This window comes from Hermetia illucens, chromosome 1 (assembly GCF_905115235.1).
Source record: "Hermetia illucens chromosome 1, iHerIll2.2.curated.20191125, whole genome shotgun sequence".
Taxonomy (NCBI): Eukaryota; Metazoa; Arthropoda; class Insecta; order Diptera; family Stratiomyidae; genus Hermetia; species Hermetia illucens.
Window position 1 is genome coordinate 199,836,728 of NC_051849.1, and position 14,744 is coordinate 199,851,471.

The following is a 14,744-nucleotide window of genomic DNA, read 5'->3' on the forward strand; positions in this document are numbered from 1 at the left end:
TATCAATGTTGTCATTTGCTTTTTGAAATCTTCGGGTGTCTTCGCCAGCTCGCCATTTCTTCTTTCAAGATTGGCTATCCTCACTTTGGCTATTTTCAAGTCTGGATCCTCCTCGTTGCGGACTCCACGACCGATCCGAGTGCCCCTAGGCCTTATGGTGGCGGGCCGGTCTGGTCCGCCACCCGCCGGCGGCTCGCCGCTCATTCCCTCCAAGCCAAAAAAACGAACTTTTTCTCAAAACTTTTTAAGGAAAAGTAACTTAGATAATAACTCAAAAGTAAATTAGTTTCAATTAAGTTTTAAATTATATATTATTAATTAAGTAATATAAATATCTTTATATTCTTGATAAAAGTTAATTTAATTTCAATTTTAAATTATTTTTCTCGCTTCGTAGTGAATCATATTATTTTGGTGTGGAACTCGGACGAACCCTCGTTAATCAGCTCGCGCCTCCACACTACCTCACCCCAGCTGATACTGGGTTCCAGCTAGCCTGCCAACTTTAGTAGCGCAAATCAAATCTCACTCGCCGTGTACCCCTTTTTCGCCGCAGGTCCATGGGGATGTTAGTCCTTGTCGTAGAATGACGGGCTGGTGGAGGTGATTTTAATTTTCTCACAGTATTTCGGAGCAAACGCAAAAACCCAGTGGTGGAAAGGGCTTACCTGGTATCTAACACAGGATCGCTGAGGAGTCTCAAATTCTCCTCGTATACCAACACGGCGAAGCTCGCGGCAAACTCTTGACGATGGGCTGTATGTAGGCCAAGTAAAACGAAAGGCAGGACTTGCAACCAAGAAGAATCATCGTGTGCCATCATAGCGGCCTTCAGTGTTCTATGCCAGTGTTCCAGCATCCCATTGGAATGCAGTGATACGTAGTCGTCCCGTGGCATTTGGGACCCAGGAGTTTGCTCAACTCTGAGAACAAGGTAGACTGGAACTGCACTCCTTGGTCAGTAATGACTTCGGTCGGAACTCCAAAGTGTGGGATTCATTCACGACAAAGTGCCTCGGCCGACGATTGTGCGAAAATGTCGGCCTTTGACACCAAGTATCGTATCAACTCTAAATTTAGCAATATCCCAGTTCATTTGCACATAGAGAAACCAAATTAGGATTCTTTTGGTGAAAAGAGCAACGAGATCCCTGAAGGGGTCGTCGAAATTATACAGACCGGAGGCCACTAGGAGCAAGGAAAGAGGTGGAGCTGCTGGCTATTGAGGAGAAGAAGTTAAACTATATATTGCGGTTCAAAGTGGACAGCAAATTATAAGCAATTGCTATATAAAAAAAGTGAATAATGATGAAAGAGAAATCGGAAAAGAACTTCAATCATTAATAATAACTCAGGGAAATCCCCACCATGGGAAAGTTTTGCCTGGAGTAATTCCATGGGCGATTTCCAAGGATGACGTTGGAGTAACTATCATTACCATCATCTACGGCACAACAACCGGTATCCGGTCCTAATAAGGAACTCCAGACATCCCGGTTTTGCACCGAGGTCCACCAATTTGATATCTCTAAAAACTGTCTGGCATCCTGACCTACGCCATTACTGCATCTGAGGCAAGGTCTGCTTCGTCTTCTTTTTCTACCATAAATATTGCTATTATAGACTTCCCGGGTTGGATCATCCTTATCCATACGGATTAAATGACCAGCCCATTGCTACCTATTGAGCGGAATTTTATCAAGAACCAGATAGTCGTTGTTATATACGTTGCGGAATCGTCCATTCGAATGTAGGGTTGCAAAAATTCTTCGATGGAATAACACTGACCCGAAAGCCCAATATGCACTAGAGGTAGGTTCGTAGTCTACAATGAAGTATACAGGTAACTTGGGACATCTCGTGTGAAAAACCATTCATAAATCCAAACTGAAATATATACATGTCCTTCAGCACCCTTGCCTGAAGTCTTTGCTCGTATTCAACTTCTATTGAAAGTCGGTGGAGAAACTTGGGAAGCAACCGCAGCGTCGGATTATTTCCCAGGAGACGACATTCCGAGTCACTCCGGAGTCATTAGAATGGTGAAGTTCTACGGGAGGAGGGCGCTGCCACTTCTTCATTATTGGGAAGCGAGCGTCTTTAGATTCAGGTAAGCAGACACCATACGGATAGCTGGGTGCCTTCTCGAATTCATCCTTAGTGATGCAAAGTATAGAATATACGTCAACATCCATGAAAGACAATTTGAATCCCCACTTAAGGGTGGTAAAAGGCGATCTAGCTTTGGAACATATAACAGGGGCATAGAGGCAGTAAAAAGTGATTTTCATTGGGAAGCCAACGTTCTAACGTATAATCCTTTACATCCATGCCAGTATACTTACCGAGCGGAAAAGTCAAATGAAACTGTTATATATCAGTTAATGATCTTACTACGTGACGTAACCACTAATATGGAGTACAGTTGTAGACGAGGTTTATATAACAAAACATATCTAGTAAAACTACAAGAGCAGCGCAACAACCGGTATCCGGTTAATAATAAGAAACTCCAAATATCCCAGTTTTGGGCCAAGGCCACCAATTCGATATCCCAAATAGCTGTCTGGCGTGCTGGATTAGACCATTGCTCCATCAGAGCCAATCTCTGCCACGTATTCTTTTTCTACCATAGATATACAGACTTCCCGGGTTCTTCTCAGGTGACATCAGCAATCCCTAACGAGTCGCTTACGATACAGGAATTGGCGCCCCTGAGGTACCTGAGCAAGTAGTTCTGACCCCCTAGTTGGCAATATATCCGCGTCCTAGGTAATAGCCTCAAGAAAATTTCTGTCGACCACTCTTGTATTAGGATCCCTTTGAGACCTTAGTCGGGTAGTGTGCATTAAACCGGTATTAGTAGAACCCGTTGCCCCGAGTGAGCGCTGATCCGTCCGTGAGTTCCGGGACGAGCTAAGCGTAGTTCATACCTCAGGGAACTGGGGTAGGGGTTTTGACCCTGAGGGATCACCCGTTCTTGACTATTGCGGCCCGCTCTCTTGCACCAGATGTTTTGGCCAAAACTTCAATGGAGAATAAAAATGGCATAAATGAAGGGACAGTGGGAATCGAGTAAAAGTTAGTTGCCTTTATATGCAAGACGACGTTACCCGCCGCAACGCCGAGTGATGGACGTATCAAAGGCTAAAATTCCCGGCGAGGTATCGAGACGCGCAAATAAAGAAAAAGATTCAGCAAGTGCGACACCCAAGACGGAGACGGTAACCCAGACAGTACTGTTATCGTGAAGGAGGCATAATGCAAACAGCTGAAACTGACCAAATGGCTACGAACATAACCCCAGTGGGAGCCTAATCGACTGTTCTTTTGAAAGCTGAAGAAGAAAGGATTATTAAAAAATGCGCTACAGTTGTAAAGTGCTTACGATCTGCAAAGTTCCTGCCAAAAAACGTCAGCAAAGGCGTGCAAAGCGGGCTAATGAAGGTGGAGGAGCTTCTGGAGCATATTTCTTACAACAGGCGGGCATGGCGAGGAACAGAAGATGTGCAAGAAGTCGAATCAATCGCATCTGAAGGAGATTTTATCCAAGTGCTCTCCTAGGCTCAAAAGAAGAAAGCGAAAAGGGGCAAGAAGCAATCAAATGCCGTGCTACCAGAAAAACCTTTGTCCAAAATGGACGGACGGACACGAGTGGTGGAGCACCAAAACAAAAAGTGTAAGACGAAGGAGGGCTAGAACGCCCTCTCTGCTTATTAAGCCGACGGAAGCCAAAACCCTGCAAATAGCGGGGTACAATTGTCTTCCATTCGGAAAACAAATGGTGGTGGAGTTCTCGTCGAATTAGGCCGGAGGTCAACAGATAAAGGTACGTTCAGTGAAGCAGTCAAGGGGCTATTACGAGAGAAAGGTTTAGTTTCTAACCTAGATCCTACGTACTCTCTGGAAATCCGAGGTTTTGACTATCTTCTATGCAGGAGGACGCAATCATGGACATGGTGAGGCGGATCCTGGTCAGGGTTAACTTCAATACCAGAATATTTGAATAAGATATGCTCACCTAGACTCCACAAGAAAACGAATTCTTGAAATGCGATGAGAACTGGCCTCGAAGTTTTAACTACCGGATCCACTCAACGTTCCGGTGCTCAAGTTGCAAGGGGAGCGTTCCCGACGTGGACGAGTGGGGAGTTCTAAAAGACTCGGCAAGCGACCATCAATACCTCAAAGTGGTTGGCGTAACGTTACTGTATGCGTCATCATCATCATCAATGGCGCAACAACCGGTATCCGCTCTAGGCCTGCCTTAATAACAAACTCCAGACATCCCGGTTTTGCGCCGAGGTCCAACAATTCCATATCCCTAAAAGCTGTCTGGAGTCTTGACCTACGCCATCACTCCATCTGAGGCGGGGTCTGCCTCGTCTTCTTTTTCTACCATAGATATTGCCCTTATAGACTTTCCGGGTGGGGTCATCCTCATCCATACAGATTAAGTGACTCGCCCACCGTAACCTATTGAGCCGGATTTTGTCCACAACTTGACGGTCATGGTATTGCTCATAGATTTCGTAGTTATGTAGGGTACGGAATCGACATCCTCATGTAAGGGGCAAAAATTCTTCGGAGGATTCGTCTCTCGAATGCGGCCAAGAGGTCGTATGCGTGGACGTCGCAAAGATAAACACCGGGAGATTTGTTGGAATTCTTGGAGCGGGCCCACTTGAGGGCACTCTTAGAGGTGGTAGCGCTACAGCTAACACTGTCGAAAACTCAGTTATGAACCTGGTAACGACGGCCTGTGCCGCTTCCTTGTCCGGGAGAGAATTGGAACATGGCAAGCCTTCAATATATTGGTGGATGGCGTATTAGCAAGAAGGTACATACCCCGATGGTATCCCAGCGGGGATATAAAAGCTGGTGCTATAACAACGCATGCAAAGCTTTCATCTAAGTGGAAGGTGGCCAGACTTACGCTGATCAGCAATGGGAGAGAGGATCCTGCCCTGCCATCCACATTCCGATCACTCTGAATGATTCCACTGCCGAAAAAGTGCTCGAAAAGTTCATCAGACTGCCTCAGCGAGGAGGCGATGCTCTCATACAAGTCATGAATGCGGTTCATCGAACCGAGGCCTCAAAATTGTAGTTTCCTATTTATTGTTTTCATTTGACCAGTGCCATTTGATATTGATGCTTCTTTGTATTTTTTTTTGGCACTGACATTGCTACCATGTAACATACTTTGTCCTACCTTCATTATTGTGCATCCCAAGATCTCGCACTACCTACTCGCTCTGGATGTGATGAAGTCAATTTAAACATCTTTGTTTGTTCATCCCATAATGCCAGTAGTTTGGGTAGAATTGAAGAGGATGGTGCCTCTCCCATTTATTTCAGCATCGCGCATCACTTTTGGCAGGACCAGGTTAAAAAGGATGCATAATAGGGAATCCCTTATCTTAGATCTTTGTTGATGTCAAATAGTTTCGAGAGTGATTTTGCTGCTTTTATATGCCCTCGCACATGAGGCAGAGTCAACCTAGTCGGGACACCGAATTCTCTCATGGCCGTTTACAGTTTTACTCTGGCTATGCTGATGACTATATTCCAATAGTTTTTTCGCACTAAGAAAATCTGATCTGTTGCTGATTTGCCTAGAGTGAGGCTCCTTTGGTATGGGCTGGGTGTTCTCGGCGTATGGGGCTACCCGCCCTAGTAATAGTGGAATATCTCACAGATAGTACTCAGCAACCTGATACCTCTATGATTGCCGCAATATGTGATATTTCCCTTTTTATGTTTGGCACAGATAACCCCTCTTCCCCAGTCAATAAGCATTGATTCGCTCTACCACGCATTGGGCATTAGTTGATGAGCCGCTTGGTGTAATTGGTCGCCTCCATATTGAATCAGTTCGGCTGTTATTTCATCAGTTCCTAATTACTTAGATGGTCCTTACCGGGAAAAATGGGGGTCAACATCGAATATGACTGACTGCCCCCTCTCCCTCTGCAGAAGCTCCTCTATAAAACGCAAGTCAAGTATATGGGAAAATAATAAGATTCTTAGCAGAAGAAAACGCCAAAGACTGTCTGTTAACTACAGGGACAATGGGGACATGTTCAATGTCACTGTCAAAAGTCTTTTTAAGATCCACGATGCCAATCCACGCCCTGGTGCCCGCGAAGAGAGCAAGCTTTAAAATGTGGAGGTATTTGAGAGGCGGAGAGGTGCCTAAAACGAATGAAGAGTCATATTCTCCTTAGGTGCTATTCATGACAGTGAAGATTCATTTCGATAATTGCATAGTAGTGACTGCCTAAACGAGCAGTCGACGACTTCCTCCCAGCAGGCGTAGTAAGCTCAAGAGTTATTCGCCCAGAAAAAAATACTTAAATATCCGATATTATTATTATTCTGTTAAGGAAAAGTCGCACCGCGTCCTTGAAGAACTATTGTGCCCCTTTTACTGGTTATAGTATACTTATTGATCATAGTATCTCAAGCAGGCCTGTAACCGTTAGGAACTTTAGTATGTTCCCTACTTCCAGACCTTTTAGCTTTGCATCTGGTGTTAAGTGTTCTTCCAGATGTCTCGACCTACTTTGCACAAGTACCGGACACTGTCCCAGGACGTGCATAGAGGTTTCGTCCTCCTCCTCACAAAACTTGCAGGCAGTGTCCGTAGATATCCCTAGCTTCCCTAGGTGATAGTTCAGCCGACAATGGCCAGTGAGAATTCCCACTATGATTCGGAGGTTCTTTTTGGTGAGGTTTAAGCAATCCTTTGTACGCATGGGATCGTATCCCCCAATGAGCACCCTGGACTGCTCCATTACTGGTAGGCCCGCCCAATATAGTTCCCTCAACCGTTTCTCTTCGTTTCTTAGATTCATAGCCATGAAACCGTTTCCGATTCCACAGCAGGGTTCTGGCCCGTGTAAAGGTATCCCTGCTCCCTTCTTGGCTAGTTCGTCCGCTGCCTCGTTGCCTTCCAGCCCAGCATGGCCTGGAACCCAAAGTATCCAGACCTTGTTGGACGAGCCGAGTGTATTCAGTCTCTCAAGGCATTCCCATACCAGTTTAGAGTTCACCTGGTTGGACCTAAGTGCCTTGATAGCTGCTTGGCTATCGGTGAGAATAGCTATGTTCTGACCCCTGCAGTTCCTTTACAGATTAAAGGAGGCACATTTGTCTATGGCGTAAATTTCCGGCTGGAATATGCTAGTGTATCTGCCCATTGGCTCAAAGTACATTTTCCTTGGACCAATGGCACCGGCACTCACTCCCTCTGCTGTGAGGGATCCGTCAGTGTACCAAGTAATCAGTTGCTGGTTTAAGCCGTATGTCGCAGCCACGCTCTCCCAGTTTGCCTTGTTACTCGAACGTATTTCAAACTTCTTATAGAAGTGAAACCTCGTTGTCATGTTGTCCCTCGGTATCAGTAATTCGGGATACCGCCTAGAAAGGATCAATCGTCCTTCGATTTAGGCAGCTCCCCGCCTCATTCATACAACCGGCCATCCTGAATATTAACCTCCTTGTCTGCATCTGTATCGTCCTTCGATTTAGGCAGCTCCCCGCCTCACTCATACTACCGGCCATCCTGAATATTGATCTCCTTGCCTGCATCTGTATTTGCAGATGGAGAGGGTTTAATCCCAGAAGGACCTCCAGGGATGCCGTTGGGCATGTCCTCATTGCCCCATTGATACACACGCAAGCCAGCGTTTGGAGCTTATGTAATTCCCTGGCTTGTGTGCTGAGTTGGCTTCCTTCTGCCCAGATTACCGCTCCATAGGTAATCATTGGCCTTACTATTGCAGTATATATCCAAAGTAGTATCTTCGGGCTGCAACCCCATTTTTTTTCTGCTATGGATCTGCAAGTCATCAAAGCCCTCGTGGCTTTCCGACAAGTGTTTCCGACATGTGTCTTCCAGAGTAATTTTTGGTCTAGCGTGATTCCCAAATATTTGACCTCTGTTTCTCGTTTCACCTCCATATCATGTAATGTTATGGCTTTCAGGTGATCCAGCTTACGCCTCCTAGTGAATGGTACTATGGTGGTTTTGGTTGGGTTGATCCGCAGTCCCACCTTCCTGCACCAGGCAATATCCGATAACAGTCCGATATATTTCGGTGGGAAACATATGCCATAGATAGGTGTGCCAATTGTAACCCACAAATGAAGCATAGGCAGTAGAAAAGGCGATACTAACGGGAAGCTAGCCAACGCTCACTGAACTATAGGTTAGTATGCGAATGCTTCGATCAATTGAGTGACTTGCAGAATAAGGTTAGAGTCATAAGTTAGTCGTTGAAATGGCAGCGAAAGGAGCAGGAACCCTGTTCTATGGACCACACAACTTCTGCGAAATCTCGAAGGGATTCCTGCTCGTAACGTTCAGGAAGGAGGAGGAACAGTTGGTGGAACTGTACTGGGTGAACTTATCATCCTGATAAGTTCAAACAGTCCATGGGAATACTATAAGTAACTACAGGCTAAACTTTTATTGGCGGAAGCTGAAGATATCTGAGGACATTGCTTGCACATTCTACTTATTATTACCTCATTGAACTAGTAAGCAAAGAGCGCTTATCGATAGCTGTTTCAATGAAAACGCATGGGTGTCAGTAACCTGAAGCTGCCAAAATTGACCACTTTCTTGGGTTGTTTGATAGATGGACCGAGTGTTGGCTCGAATATCCTGCAAGTGTTGCATGCCAAACAGAAAAGTATTTTGCTTCTAGGTAACATGTTCGCTCCTTTTCCTCTGACATTTGCTAATAATTGGATAATATTATACAATGTCTCACCGCCTCCTTTACCTCCCCGAACTTCCATCAAAACTCCATTTAACACCAATGCTAATCTGGATTCCCATAGTGTGGCTCATGAGTGAACTCTATTTGACTACGATTTCAACCCCCATTGTCTAGAAGTCAGCATTGTCTCTGACCCGTCACTGTGTGGTTCATTTCTACCGAACTTTTTTGAGCTAGTTCTGACTCATCTCCATTTGCTTCGATGTTAAGTTATTGTATCCTTTTCAAGATTATCCTGCTCAGAGGATTAGCACTGTCTTGTTTGATGTCAAGCGTCCGGATTTAATTTTTTTCGGCTTTCCCATCTTCCTAACGACAACTGGCGCTACTACTGTTACATTACTTACCACCGTGCTCATCCCTTATTCCCAAAAGTACCATAAATTGTTCAGACTCATACATATTTTCCTGCTAATGTGTTCCACTCGTTCTCCGCTAGTTCGTACTCATACTTTTGACCACAATTCTTCCGCACATTCAGAGTAGTTTCCACTTCCTTCATCTGTTTCACCTTTATATGTGTTTTTTCTATGGTTGCGAGCTTAAATGTTATTAAATATTATTTATAGCTGGCGCGGAATAAGTTTTTATTATGTTCACCGAGGGAAGAATAATTCAAAAGTGTAATTTCCTGTCAACGAAAGATAAGACATTATTAATTCTCTGGCTTTGCTGGAACCAAGCGAGCAAAATGAGCCTTTTATTTGCTTTTATTGTCCTGGCCTGAGTATTATGCGAAAACATCTGTTAATAGGGAAATAGGTGAAAATGGTTGTCTAGGTTGGGTTAACCCTGAAGCAGCGGTTCGTGGAACATCAGTTAATTTGAATAATTTCTCACCTGCATAGAAGTCTCCGGATATTTTCCGCAGAAACATATTAGGATAGGAAAAAGATAATGTAAGCTACTGGAAATTGTCAGAAGTTGGCTTTCACGTACAGTACTTAGCTTGCTAATTAGGTGTTCCGCCATTGCTCCTGGCAAAGAGTCTCAATTTTTTAGTACTCATAAACTGGCTTTACCACTTTTTCATTGACTCCCTGAAATCTTCTCTTCTCAAATCACTGCTGCAACATTTTTTCTCACTTTCTGCTCGTTGAGACTGTTGGGTTAAAACCTCCCCTGTGTAACCACTTGGGCTTCTTATCGTATATTGTATAGACTTTTCGACAAGCAAAAAATTAGTTAAGTCCCTCTTTGAGGGTTTTATTCCTATCTACATCGCGAAAACCATTCACGTAGTTAGGACGGTCTCCAAATACCACGAGAAGGTAAAAATTCGTGAGCTGCTATGGAGATAAGGAGCACACAATAAATTGAATTAAGTATGGACTCATAAAAACAGAGAGGGATTATGAAATCTTATGATGGTAATTTCATTTAGTGTAGAATGAGAGGGAGAGAATCTGCGTAAACGATTTCTACGAAGGGATTTGGTACCTGTGGCCAATTGGCTGCAAGAAAAAATATACAAAAGTGAAGTCTCTCATCAAGAAAATTAAGCTTTGAAAGGAAAGATTTGACTGAAGGGAGATAGGAGGAGCAGGAATTTTCGTCAAATAGAAGGGGTATCAAGTCGCATAGAGGAATTATTCTGCGAATTTGAGGTGAAACTTGTTCAGCGAAGGCAGGGTATTAGTACTCATTCTACTATTCATTCTACCCTTTCAACTGTATCTTGGGAATACCACAATCCACTTCAAATAAGGTTTCCATGCAAACGATACTTCCACCACTGAATCTGTCAAGAAGACTGATAATACGATTATATGGTATTCCATTAGGTTGCTCAACAATATAAGGAGGTACTTTGGAATTTTCCGACATGGAATCGTTTGGGGATTTATGTTTCTGGAAAGCACCGGAATCATTCGTTCCTTCCGTATTTATCAATATTTCTCCTGCATTTTCAGTTGGAGGATGGTACTTCACATAGCATCTCCATCAGGATCTGCTTTTGCACTATCACGGGGCTTCTCTCCAATATGTGCCACTCCTTTTCAGTCTTTTTACCACAACTTCTCCCAATGTCGTACCTCACCTTCCACTACACAGTTAGAAATTTAGCACCGGCCCAGATTATACCTAATCCAACGCCACTTGTACCTTCTGATTTATACGACCCTTAGGGTTTCTTTTCAGTCCTTTCATAGCTGCCCGATTCATCATACGCTTTGGCGAAAATATCCTGCATATAATCCTTGACTAGTTCTTGACGAATATTAGCAGTTTGTTAATGATGATTTGCTCAACAAACTCATTACCTTACTATCCTGTAATGGCTAGTCATCGTGGGAGTAATTGCCATTGCCTTACTTGCTAAAGAGCGTAAAGCCATCGATAAACGCAAGGGTGAAGACCCAAGGGAAGTGTTTGCTCGTGAGAAATGACAACATACACTAAACGAGTGGCAACTCGCTTGGAAAAATAAGACAAAAAGCAGATGGACTGCATGGCTCAATGAAAACTTAGGTGTGTGGCGGCACATCGGAGACATGAACCACGACTGCATTGCCATGGTGAATGCGCTGTACTGCTGCCGCCGCACAACACTGTCGCCGCCCCGGCTGGCGGGTTGCCATCAGGCCGACTTCTAAATTGGAACCCCGGTGCCGAAAATTAAAGAAAAATTGTGGAATTGTGCACGAAACCGAGGAAAAGTTCAACTGAAAATTTCGTGTAATCCCCGACTCGTTAACGATGTGCTAACTTCTGTTTGCAAGCGCAACACAGTGTCTATGCACGATAAACGGTCAACTGACAAGTCAGCACCCGTGTTGACCAGAAAGCAACGCCTTACAATATTTGACACTGCGCAGGCGTTTCTTTTTGGTCGACACGGGCATTGATATGTCAGTTCTCCCCGTGCCCCGTCCAAACACGTTGATACCGCAGAACTTGCGAATGGCTGCCGCGAACTCTCCCATCGGCACTTGCGGCTACAGGCAGGTGAACATGAGTCTTGGACTGCGCCCAACGTTTTCGTGGCAATTGGTTTTGGCGGACATTTTAGGCGCAGATTTTTTTGTCAACATGCGTTATTAGTAGACAAGCAGAACAAAGACCCCACAAAAAAAAAATTTCCACCTGCGCAAAAGACACTCTTTCCATTGTTTTCTAGCGCATTGTTGATAATCGCATTCGCGCACTCTGAAAGTAGTTTCTCCCAGCCGATTAAGCAGGATGTGCAGCACCACATCAACGTTACTGGCTCCGCGATTTTCTCAAATGTGCGTCCTCTATTACCCCAGAAGCTAGCTGTTGCAAGGAAAGAGTTTGACGATCTTATGAAACAGGATATTTCCAGACCTTCCAATAGTTGTTGGTCATCTCCACTTCATTTGGTCACTAAGCCAAATGGTGGCCTTACGAAGATTATGGGCGTTTGAATGCTCAGACATTTCCCAACTGGTACTCTTTTCTACTTATCCATGGCTTTGCGCATTCACTGACAAAATGCCGTGTTTCCATGACCTTGGATTTGGCCAAGCTTATCACCCTCTGTTCTCCCTGTTGGTTCCGAAGACATTCCGAAGATGGCTATCTGCACTCTCCGAGTTCGCCAGGATGACTTTTGGCTTGTGCTGCGCTGCGCAAACATCTCAGAGATTCATCCACTCGGTCGTACGAAATTTAAACTACTGTTTCGCCTACTTGGATGAGGTTTTGGTCACCTCTTCTTCTGAATCTAACCATTTGCACAATCCCGAGTGCATTTTTCCACCTCTCCTCGTTGTGAACTTTGAAAAATGCAAATTCCTACAGAAGCAATTGAAATTTCTCGGCCACATGATTACCCCTTACAGAATTGAACCATACTCATATAAGGTTGCAGCGATAAAAAACTTTCCCCTGCCAACCACGGTGAAAGATCTGTGAAGGTTCTTAGGCATGTTAAACCTATATCCTCGTCAAAACCAAAGACTCCCGCGAGGTTGCGTGGTCTAATCAGGCTGTCCAGGCGTTTGAAACGATCAAACAACAGCTTGTTGATGCTGCTCTACTGCTTTTTCCTCGGCCAGATGCACCCCTAGCTGCGTTCCACGTTGTCCCACACACAGAAAGAGGCAACGCTCTTCACCGCAGAAGCTAGCTGTTGCATGGAGAGTGTTTGATGATCTTATGAAACAGGGTATTTGCAGACCTTCCAATAGCTGTTGGTCATCTTCACTTTATTTGGCCGCTAAATCAAACGGCGACCTTGCAGAGATAATACGCGTCTGAATAATCAGACAGTTCCCGACCGGTACCCGAGTGAACCAAACCTGGTAACCGTTGAGCGTCCTTTGGAAACAATTCAACCCAACTCAACGAAACTACAGCGCTTATGATCGTAAACTACTCGCCGCGTACCTCGCCATTAAATACTTCAGTTTCTCCCTTGAGGGCAGGTCATTCACCATATTTACAGACCACAAGCCCCTTACTTTCGCGCTTAAACAAAAGCCCGACAAAGCCTCTCCTCGCCAACTTCGACAATTGAGCTTCATAAGCCAGTTTACTTTTGATACCCAACAGATATCTGGAAAGGACAACGTCGTTGCAGTCACTTCGTCTTATATCTCGGAGGTCACAGTCTCTGCCGCGATCTATTATACGGCAATCACTGGGGCGTAGAAAGACGACCCAGAGCTTTAGAGCCTGAAGGCGAACTCCAAATACAAATTCAAGGAGTTTCCTATCTTCGGCTCAAACTTTTATTTACTCTGCGGGCCTCAGATAAGAAACCAAGGCCATTCAATCCGGCTGATTTTCGTAACGAAGTACACGATCTTGCGCACGCAGACGTCAGAACAACAAACCAGTTAGTCACTGGAAAATACTTCAGGCCGTCCATGAACAAGAACTTAAACGCTTGGGCCAGACAGTGCAACACATACCTGAAGTGCAAAATCAACAAGCACGTACGAAAGGTAGTAGACGTATTCCTTATGTCGACCAAGCCCTTCCACAGCATCCATCTGGACATCATTGGCCCTTTGCGAAACTCGCATGGATACAAGTATTGCTTCACAATCCTCGATAATTTTACGCGGTGGCCTGAACCAATACCTTTGACTAACATTACAGCACAATCATGTGCCGAGGCCCTCTGTCAAGAATGGATTCCGCGCTTTCATCACGAACGAGGGAATGCAGTTTTAGTCTACTCTTTTCTCGGAATTAGGCAAGCTCCTTGATTTCAAAAGTCACAGGACTACTGCATACCATCCATAGTCTAATGGGATGCAGGATCGGAAAGTAAAGGCCGCGACGATCTGTCGTGGTCACAGTTCTTGTATTTCGTCCTTCTGGGCCTCCGCCCAACTCAACGAGAGGAGTTTACGATCAGCGCGACGACGGTAATTAAAACCCATGAAAGAACACCCCGAAACATGATGTACAGAGGGCAGACCACAGTAATCTGTGGAGCAGTGTATGGAGTTCCCATCTCGGCTGTACCTGGTATTTCTCTTCTCTTCCTGAAAAGGTTGGCAGTATATGGAATGATCTATACAGGGGAAGCATTTCGGGGAAAAATAATAGCATGTATTTGAGGAATTCGAAATTGAAAGCGAAGTTCAAAAGGTACATTCTGATACCGATATTATTCCTTCTTGTTGACGGTGCTATGTTGCCATGTCCTGGACTGGAAGAACTTCAAGGAGCCATTTCATCTTTGTTCAAATTCCAGACTACCTTGGTAGCATCGAATTATAGACCTTGACCAAATGACTTCGGATTTGGATAAACACCGGCATGACCAACGTTCTTTGTTTGACATCTGACATTCATAATCGAAATGAAGAAGGTTAATCAGTTGCTAAGCCTACCTACCTAAGGACGATCATGGAGACGACGACATCTCCAAATCTAAGTATGCCTACCTCAAATGCATATCTGCAGAAACCGCCCTTCACGAGGTAATTGGCACGGTTGAACGGTCGCTACTCTACAAACTATGTACCCTAG